Source organism: Rhincodon typus, chromosome 7 (genome assembly GCF_021869965.1).
Source record: "Rhincodon typus isolate 14 chromosome 7, sRhiTyp1.1, whole genome shotgun sequence".
In the NCBI taxonomy this organism is placed as follows: domain Eukaryota; kingdom Metazoa; phylum Chordata; class Chondrichthyes; order Orectolobiformes; family Rhincodontidae; genus Rhincodon; species Rhincodon typus.
The window spans coordinates 70,683,016-70,692,372 of NC_063338.1; positions in this window are offsets into that span (position 1 = coordinate 70,683,016).

Sequence of the window (9,357 nt, forward strand, 5' to 3'; positions counted from 1 at the left end):
AGTTGAACAGTTTCACCATTCTTTTAATCAGTAAGTTACAGACCAGCGTAAGTCATAGGAGCATAATAGGCCATTTAGCCCTTTGAATCTACTAATAATTCAATTAGATCATGACTGATTTGGTAATCCTCAACTCTACTTTCCTGCTTTTTTCTGGCATGGTGGGTCAGTGGTTAGCACTGCTCCCTCACAGTGCCAGGGACCTGGGTTTAATTCCACCCTTGGGTAGCTGTCTGTGTGAAATCTGCACATTCTCCCCATGTCTACATGGGTTTCCTCCCACAGTCCAAAGATGTACAAGTTAGATGGATTGGCCGTGCTAAATTGCCCATAGTGTTCAGAGATGTGTAGGTTACGTAGATTAACCAGGGGCTGTGCAGGGTTAGAGGGACAAGGGTATGGGGGTGGGTCTGGTTAGGATGCTCTTTGGATGGTTGGTGTGGACTGAATGGGCCAAATGACCTGCTTCCACACTGTATGGATTCTAGCTGAAAAAGGTATTTACACAGGAGGTGACCTATATTATTTTAAAAATAATTTATCAGCGATGTTATTACAGTTTGTGGATAAGATATTGACAAAGTCAAAGAGACTTAAACAGTGACACTTTAAGCGTCGTCTGAATTATGATGTAAATTCAGTTTTAATCCCAAGAAGGGTCCTGACCTGAAACATCAACATTCCTGCTCCTTTGATGCTGCCTGGCATCCTCTGTTCCTCCAGCTCCACACTGTTATCTGTATACAAAAAAACTCAGTGTTTAATAAACATGAACTTTTGATAATAAACCAATATTAATAGACAAGATACATTTTTGCACTACATAGTTTGATGCTAAATTGTCATGTAATTCATTAAAAAAAAATGATCAGCCAAGTGGGAACATGGGCCACAAGTTGGCTCTGCCTTCAATAAGATTATGGCTAAACTTGGTCAACTCCATTTCCCTACCCTACCCTCGTATTCCTCAATTTCCTTATCATTCAAAAATCTATCAATCATGAATAAACTCAACAACTGAATATCCAAAGCTCAATGGAGTCAAAATTTCTCCTTATTTCAATCCTAACCAAACAATCCCTTGATTCTGAAATGTGGTCTCTAATTCTAGGCTCTCCTGCGAGGGGGAATCTACCTCTCAGCATGTACTCTATCTGACCGATTAAGAATTTTATATTAATTTTATGTAATAATTGAAAGAGATCACCTTTGTTACTTTCAAAGTCTGAAAAACAGAAGGAGGTTGTACTCAGATGTCAACCTTTCTTCCCAGAATTCAATTTTAAAAACTTTCATTTCACTGCCTATAGGGCAAAGATATTTTTCCTTAGTAAGGAAATCAAAACTGTACTCAGTATGCTAAGCGTAGGCTCATGAAAGGTCTATAATTGTAGCAATATTTCCTCAGTCTTACACTTCAACTGTTTTGTAACAACGGCTTATGTAGCAGTTGTGTTCCTAATTCTTTCTGTACCAGCATGGAATTTCCTAAGATTCATGTACAAAAATATTAAATCTTCCCTGAATACCAAAGTAGCTTTTCAACAGCCTTTTAAAAGGAAAAATAATCCACATGGTGAGAAGTCTGAGAAAATCAGGTGAGATGTCCAGCAAGGGCTATCTAGAAGTTGAGAACAAAACATCATATTTTTTAACCAAGCCTTCCACATTGGGATAAGTTTCTTGTGAAGGAGTGATGAGAGGCCTAATAGATTGAATTATCACTCATTCTCATCCTTGTAACTAATCTTGCCTCATTAATATGCAGTCACCCATTCTCCCAAATTCCAGATAGAAACTCAATGCTGAGAATTCCTGTCATGCAAGTCAGAAAAGTATTCGGTGACTCCAGTTCACTGCTTGCTCCTCTGGGCCTCCATCTTGGATACTCAGCACCAGCATCTCAGAGCACACTCACTCCATGGGCAACTTTTGCATGCAACCACTTACAAAGGTATTGGCTTTCGACACTTACATGCCTCTCTGTATCATCATGGCACATCTCTAATCCACTTTCTGCACTTTAATGCTGCACACTGCAGTTCACCAGCACCTTTGGTTGCAATGCCGCTGCAAGGACACTTTGAACACAGGGACAGGCACCCAGTTCAAGGATTGGACCAATGAGCTTCTCTGAGCTGTTTGCTTATTCTCTTAGCGCACACTCACTTTGTGCCGAGCTGCATCACAGCATCACAGTACTGTGCAGCAAATAATTCAACTCTTCATTCCACAAAATCAGAATAAGACCTCAAACAGATCAGTGTGCTTTACCCACACAGCCAGACCTTAAAGACTCAGAGTACTTCTGTCGAAAGCCATACAGCTTGTCAGGGATGTCAGCTGTCATCTGTCAAGAGAGTGGACAGTTTTCTGTACAGCATCGTGCAATATTAGTCTCACAGCATGTGGCAGCAGCTCACACGGCAAACACACTTCATGTGCATTAACCAAATGTGCATGACTCAAAGTTGAAGTGGAGTAGACCTCAATCAAGTCAAAGAGGCTGCCATTATCATAGAATCCCTACAGTGTAGAAGCAGGCCATTTGGCCTATTGAGTCCACAGGGGCCCCCCGAAGAGCTGACCACCCAGATCTACCCTCCTACCCTACCCCTGTAACCCCGCATTTCTCAAGGCTGATCCATCTAGCCTGCACACCATGAGACCATAAGACACAGGAGCAGAAATTAGGCCACTCAGTCTATCGAGTCTGCTCCGCCATTCAATCATGGCTAATAAGTTTCTCAACCCCATCCTCCCGCTTTCTCCCCATAACCCTTGATTCCCTTGAGAAGAATCAAGAACCTATCTATCTCTGTCTTAAATATACTTAATGACCTGGCCTCCACAGCCTTCTGTGGCAGTGAATTCCATAGATTCATCACGCTTTGGCTGAAGAGGTTTCTATTTATCTCCATTCTTAAAGGTCTCCCCTTTACTCTAAGCCTGTGCCCTCAGGTCCTGGTCTCTCCTGCCAATGGAAGCACCTTCCCAACATCCACTCTGTCTGGCCATTCGGTATTCTGTAAGTTTCAATTAGATCTCCCCTCATCCTTCTAAACTCCATGGAGTATAGACTCATAGTCCTCAAACGTTCCTCATATGTTAAGTTTTTCATTTTTGAGACAATCCTCATGAACCTCTTCTGAACCCAAACCAGGGCCAGTACATCTTTCCTGAGATATGTAGCCCAAAACTGCACACAATACTCCAAATGTGGCCTGACCAGAGCATTGTAGACCCTCAGAAGTACATCCCTGCTTTTATAATCTAGCCCTCTCAAAACAAATACCAAAGTTGCATTTGCCTTCCTAACTACTGACTCAACCTGCAAGTTTACCTTGAGAGGATCCTGGACTAGAACTCCCAAGTCTCTTTGCACTTCAGACTTCTGAATTTTCTCCCCATTTAGAAAATAGTCCATGCTTTTATTCTTCTTACCAAAGAGCATGACCTCACACTTTCCCATGTTTTACTCCATTTGCCACTTTTTGGCCTACTCTTCTAACCTGTCCAAGTCCTACTGTAGCCTCCCTGCATCCTCAATACCACCTGTCCCTCTACCTATTTTTGTATCATCTGCACACTAAGCCAGAATGCCCTCAATTCCTTCATCTAGACAATTAATGTATACAGTGAAGAGTTGTGGTACCAACACTGACCCTTGTGGAACACCACTTGTCACTCGCTGCCATCCTGAGAAAAACCCTTTTAACCCACTCTCTGCTTTCTGCCAGAGAGCCAATCTCCTATCCATGCTATCACCTTGCCTCTAACACCATGGGCCCCTATCTTACTCAGCAGCCTCCTGTACGGCACCTTATCAAAGGCCTCCTTGAAGTCCAGGTAGATAACATCCATTGGCTCTCCTTGGTCTAACCTGCACATTACTTCCTCAAAAAACTCTAACAGCTTTTGTCAGGCATGACGTCCCCTTGACTTTGCTCTATTTTACCATGTACTTTCAAGTATTCAAAAATCTCATCCTTCACAATGGACTCTAAAACCTTACTCACAACTGAGGTTCGGCTAATTGGCCTATAATTTTCAATCTTTTGCCGTACTCCCTTTTCAAACAGGGGTGTCACATTAGCAATTTTCCAGTCCTCTGGGACCCTTCCTGAGGCTAGTGATTCCTGAAAGATCACAACTAACGCCTCCACTATCTTTTCAGCTATCTCCTTCAAAACTTTCAGGTGTAGTCTATCTGCTCTTGGAAATTTATCCACCTTCAGGCCATTCAGTTTTTCTCCTTGGTAATGGCCACCGTATACAGCTCTGCCCTCTGACTCTTGAATTTTTGGGATATTACTCGTTTCTTTCACAGTGAATACTGATGCAAAGTAATTAATCAGGTCCTCAGCCATTTCCTTGATTCCCACTGCTATCTCTCCAGTGCCATTTTCCAGTGGTCCAACGTCCACTTTTGCCTCTCTTTTGTCCCTTAAATATCTAAAGAAATTCTGACAGCCTTTTTTTATATTACTGGCTAACTTACCCTCATATTTAATCTTTTCCCTCCTTATTTCTTTTTTCATTGCCCTCTGTTGATCTTTGTAAGCTTCCCAATCCTTTGGTTTCCCACTGCACTTTACCACATTATGTGCTTTCTCTTTTGCTTTTATGCCATCCCTGACTTCCTGAGTCAGCCATGGTTGCCTCATCATCCCTGTACCATGCTTCTTTTCCCTAGGGATGAATTTTTGCTGTGGGCCATGAATTACTCTTAGAAACTCCTGCCATTGCTATTCCATTGTCTTTCCTGCTAGGCTCCTCTTCCAGTCAATTTTGCCCGGCTCCTCCCTCATGCCTCTGTAGTTGCCTTTATTCAGCTGTAATACCGTTACCTCTGATTCTATCTTCTCCTCTCAAACTGCAGAGTAAATTCTATCGTATTATGATCACTGCCTCCTAAGGATTCCTTCACCTTAAGCTCTCTCATCAAGCATGCCTCATTGCACAACACTAAATCCAGTATTGCCTGTTCCTTAGCAGGGTCCACCATAAGCTGCTCCAAAAAGCTATCTCGTAGACCTTCCACAAATTCCTTTTCCTGCAATCCATTTCCAACCTGATTTTCCCAGTCCACCTGCATATTGAAATCCCCCATGATCACTGTTACCTTTCCTTTCTTACACACCTTTTCTATCTCCTGGTGTATCTTGTGCCCCAGCTCCTGACTCCTGTTTGGAGGCCTGTACATAATTACAACTATGGTATTTTACCCTTGCAGTTCCTCAACTCTACCTACACAGATTCTACACCAGCTCACCCTGCTACATTTATTACTATGATTTAATTTCATTTCTTACTAATAAGGCAACCCCACCCCCTCTGCTCACCTGTCAATCTTTTCGATAAGATGTATATCCTTCAATATTCGGCTCCCAATCCGGATCCCCTTGCAGCCATGTCTCCGTGATGCCCACCACGTCATATCTGCCAATTTCAATCTGCACCACAAGCTCATTTACCTTCTTTCTTATACCGTGTGCATTCAGATATCACATCTTCAGTCCTGTATTAACCATTCCTCTTCTCATTGTCTCTCATTTACCAGTGTGCTTGAAGTTTGATTCCAAACACACTGTCCTATTTGTGTCTGTGTTGGAGACTTTAATAACCTCTCTTGAGTTGTCTTTTCCTGTCATTTTTTCCTATTTTTCCACGCAATTGAATCCACTCCTTTGGATGTTAACCTGCTGCTTTGTTCCCCACTAGGGGACATTTTACCCTTCCCTTCTCTCTCCCACTTTCTAGTTTAAAGTCCTGTTGACCACCCTATTTACCCGTTTCACTAGAACATTGGTCCCAGAATAGTTCAGGTGGAGACTATCCCAGCAGCACAGATCCCTCCTGTTCCAATACTGATGCCAGTGCCCCATGAAAAGGAACCCCTCTTTCCCACACCATTCTTTTAACCACATGTTTGCTTCCCTTATTCTCATGTCTCTATGCCAATTTGCATGAGACTCTGGTAGTAATCCAGAGATTATAACCCTTGAGGACCTGTTCTTTAATTTCATTCCTAGCTCCTGATAATCCCTGAACAGGTCCTCTTTCCTAGTCTTGCCTATGTCGTTTGTTCCGACGTAGACCACAACATTTGAATCCTCCCCCTCCTTCTCCAATATCCTTTCAAGCCAGTCAGAGTTATCCCTTACCCTGGCACCAGGCAGGCAACACACCATGCAGGTCTCTTGCTCTTGCTTACAAAGGATACTATCTACACTTCTGGATGCTATGGACAATTTAGCATGGCTAATCCACATAACCTGCATATCTTTGAACTGTGGGAGGAAGCCGGAACACCCAGAGGAAACCCACGCAGGCACAGGCAAAATGTACAAGCTCCACACAGCCAGTCGGCTGAGGGATTTTTTTCCTATTCATTTGTTGGATGTGGGCGTTGCTGGCTGGCCAGCATTTCTTGCCCATCCTGAGCTGTCCTTGAGAAGGTGGTGGTGAACTGTCTTCTTGAACTACTGCAGTCCTCCTGCTGTAGGTTGACCCACAATGCTATGAGGGAGGGATTCCAGGATTTTGACCCAGGGACAGTGAAGGAACGGTCAGGATGGTGAGTGACTTGGAGGGGAACTTGGAGGTGGTGGTGTTCCCATATGTCTGCTGCCCTTGTCCTTCTAGATGGAAGTGGTCGTGGGTTTGGTAGGTGTTGTCTGAGGATCTTTGGTGAATTTCTGCAATGCATCTTGTAGATAGTACACACTGCTGCTACTGAGCGTCGGTGGTGGATGGAGTGGATTCTTGTGGATGTGGTGCCAATCAAGTGGGCTGCTTTGTCCTGGGTGGTGTCGAGCTTCTTGAGCGCTGTTGGGGGTGCACTCATCCAGGCAAGTGGGGAGTAATCCATCACACTCCTGACTTGTGCATGGTAGATGGTGGACAGGCTTTGAGGAGTCAGGAGGTGGAATCGAACCCGGGTCCCCAGTGCTGTGAGGGAGCAGTTCTAACCACTGAGCCACCAGGCTGCCAAGTCAGGGGTTCCTGTTGCAGTCAGCATCCACTCACAGTCCAGGGGTTTGATCCAAGTCAGTCATTCTCTTGGGCTAGTCTGGATCAGGGTTCATCTCAGTATAATCTGGGAAGTTGTCTGCGGTCAGTCCTCTCAGCCCAATGCAAACAGACAGGGGATTGGTGTACCATCAGTCAGGGATATCTGCAGACAGAGTGGTCAAAGGACTGGTCAGTCATTAGTCTGTCTGTTCAAGTCAGTCATTCAGGTTGGGCCAAAGTCCCTGCAGTCAATAGAATTAACATTTAGGGGGCATGAGAGAATTCTGTTGTGGTAGGGAAGAGGGTAGACTCAATAATGGGAATTGGAGACTGCAACCTGGGATGTAGAGAGGACAAGTCTAGTGAAGAGCAGATGAGGGTGGCAGGGAAAGTTCATTATATAGGGGAAGGGAGGTGGTAGTGCACGGGAGGACATATGATTCTGCGGCTGGGGAGGAAGCCACCACTGTGGCCTCGACAGGGAAAGTGTGCATCACATCTCTACAGCCATAACTGTAGAGATGGGTTTTGTGGTTAAGGATGAAAGTCCCAGTTGTAACTCCAGGGAGTGCCTGGTGGAAAGAGACATGAGGGTTCATGAGGCTGCCACCACATCAAGAGGCCACAGTCAGTGTTTCCTTCCTGTGCAAAATTATGGGTTTTATTTCTGAATGACTGGAAGCCATTAAAGGAGCAATTGTATCAATGCAGAGTACAGGTTGAAGTCATTGACAGGCATACTATTGTGCATGTGAACTGCATGCAGTGCACAACTCTATGGGGTACAAATAGTGGTCACAAGCAATTTGGACAATGTCAATGGTCCTTATAGATCGACATCTCTGTGAAGCAGAATTCATCCTTGGTAATCTTAAAGGGAGCCACCAGCACGCCACAATGTACAAAGATACTACAAGATCTCATATAGGAGGACAGAACTGACTTCTTGTCACCTTGAACAGTAAGTATAATACAATGTGAGTTTATAGGTCATTATGCCTTTTGTCATTGATATAGGGCTAGGAGGAAGATGTCAGCTCTCATGTAGCTACCGTCCTTTTGCAGCCTGACCAGCGGTGTATTCATCAGAATAAGGTCCAATGTCAAAGCTCCATGTAGAGTCATTCCATAGCCCTCCTTGTTGGAATAATCCATGTCCATGCATGTGGAGTAGAATGCTAAGTTGCCATTAGTGAGTGATGTTGAATGATCACATTGCTAAGGAGCTGTTCTGTTTTCCATGATCAGGGTGTGCAGGTTCATTGGAAAAGTAAGGAATGGATCCAGGACATTAAGGGTTACCATTGCTGATGCTGTGATGCAATGGAGATGCAGAGAAATAGAAGAGGAACAAATGCACCAATAAGCCCAGGGCCAGCAGCAACTTCCAGTGAGTGCTGAACAGCCTCCACAGGAAGAGGCTAAAGCTGGAGGGCCGCTGACGATGTGCAGAAAGTACAGGAGGCCCACAGTCTTATTGTCCTCTGTGTCATTACTTCCAGATAAGTGAGGCACGGTGTCACCACAGGCTGAGGATATCCCCAGTACACTATCACAGAATGATGCCAACTGCTGCAGTGGGACCTGCGGCATTATGGAATGGGTGATCATCCCATCCCAGCGGCCATCAAGGTAACAGCTATGTTAAATGTTTATGCAAATGGATCTTCTCAAGCACCATTAGGAACCTGTGTGGGATCTATCAATCATCCACCCACAAATACATGAAGAAAGTGACTAATACTATTTGTAACAGATCACATAGCTGTGATGTGGGTGAGCAGTGCTCCAGGCTGAACAGTCGGTGTCAGCTAGATAGCTGGCTTCCCCCAGGTGCAGGCTGTACACACCGTGCATTCAGAGAGTGCTATATCATAGCATGCTGAACTCATCAATAGAAAAGATTCCATTCCATCAATGTGCATTATGTGATCATCATTACCACGTCTTAGAGGTTCTCACTCTGTGATGTGGGAACTCCATGATGCCTAGATGCTTGAAACTCTCATGTTCCTGGTTCATTTTAAAGGCTAGATGCTTGCAAGGATGGCTATTAGGAAGACAGGGGTATTCTTTCTGATTACAGCTGATGACCATGTTATGCAACTCCCTGATCAAGGCAGAGTGGCGATAAACTGCAGTCCATTCTTAGATCAAGGCCATGATGGTACAGATGATAGGCCTCCTGAAGAGGCATGCTATCAACTGCTTGTTTTGGTCTGTGGGTACCATACAGTGCTGTGCAGACAGACTGTGCCTATAACCCTAGCATCCTGTGCTTATCACAATGGTGGAGACAACAAGGTGCAGGGCTGGATGAACACAGCAGGCCAAGCAGCA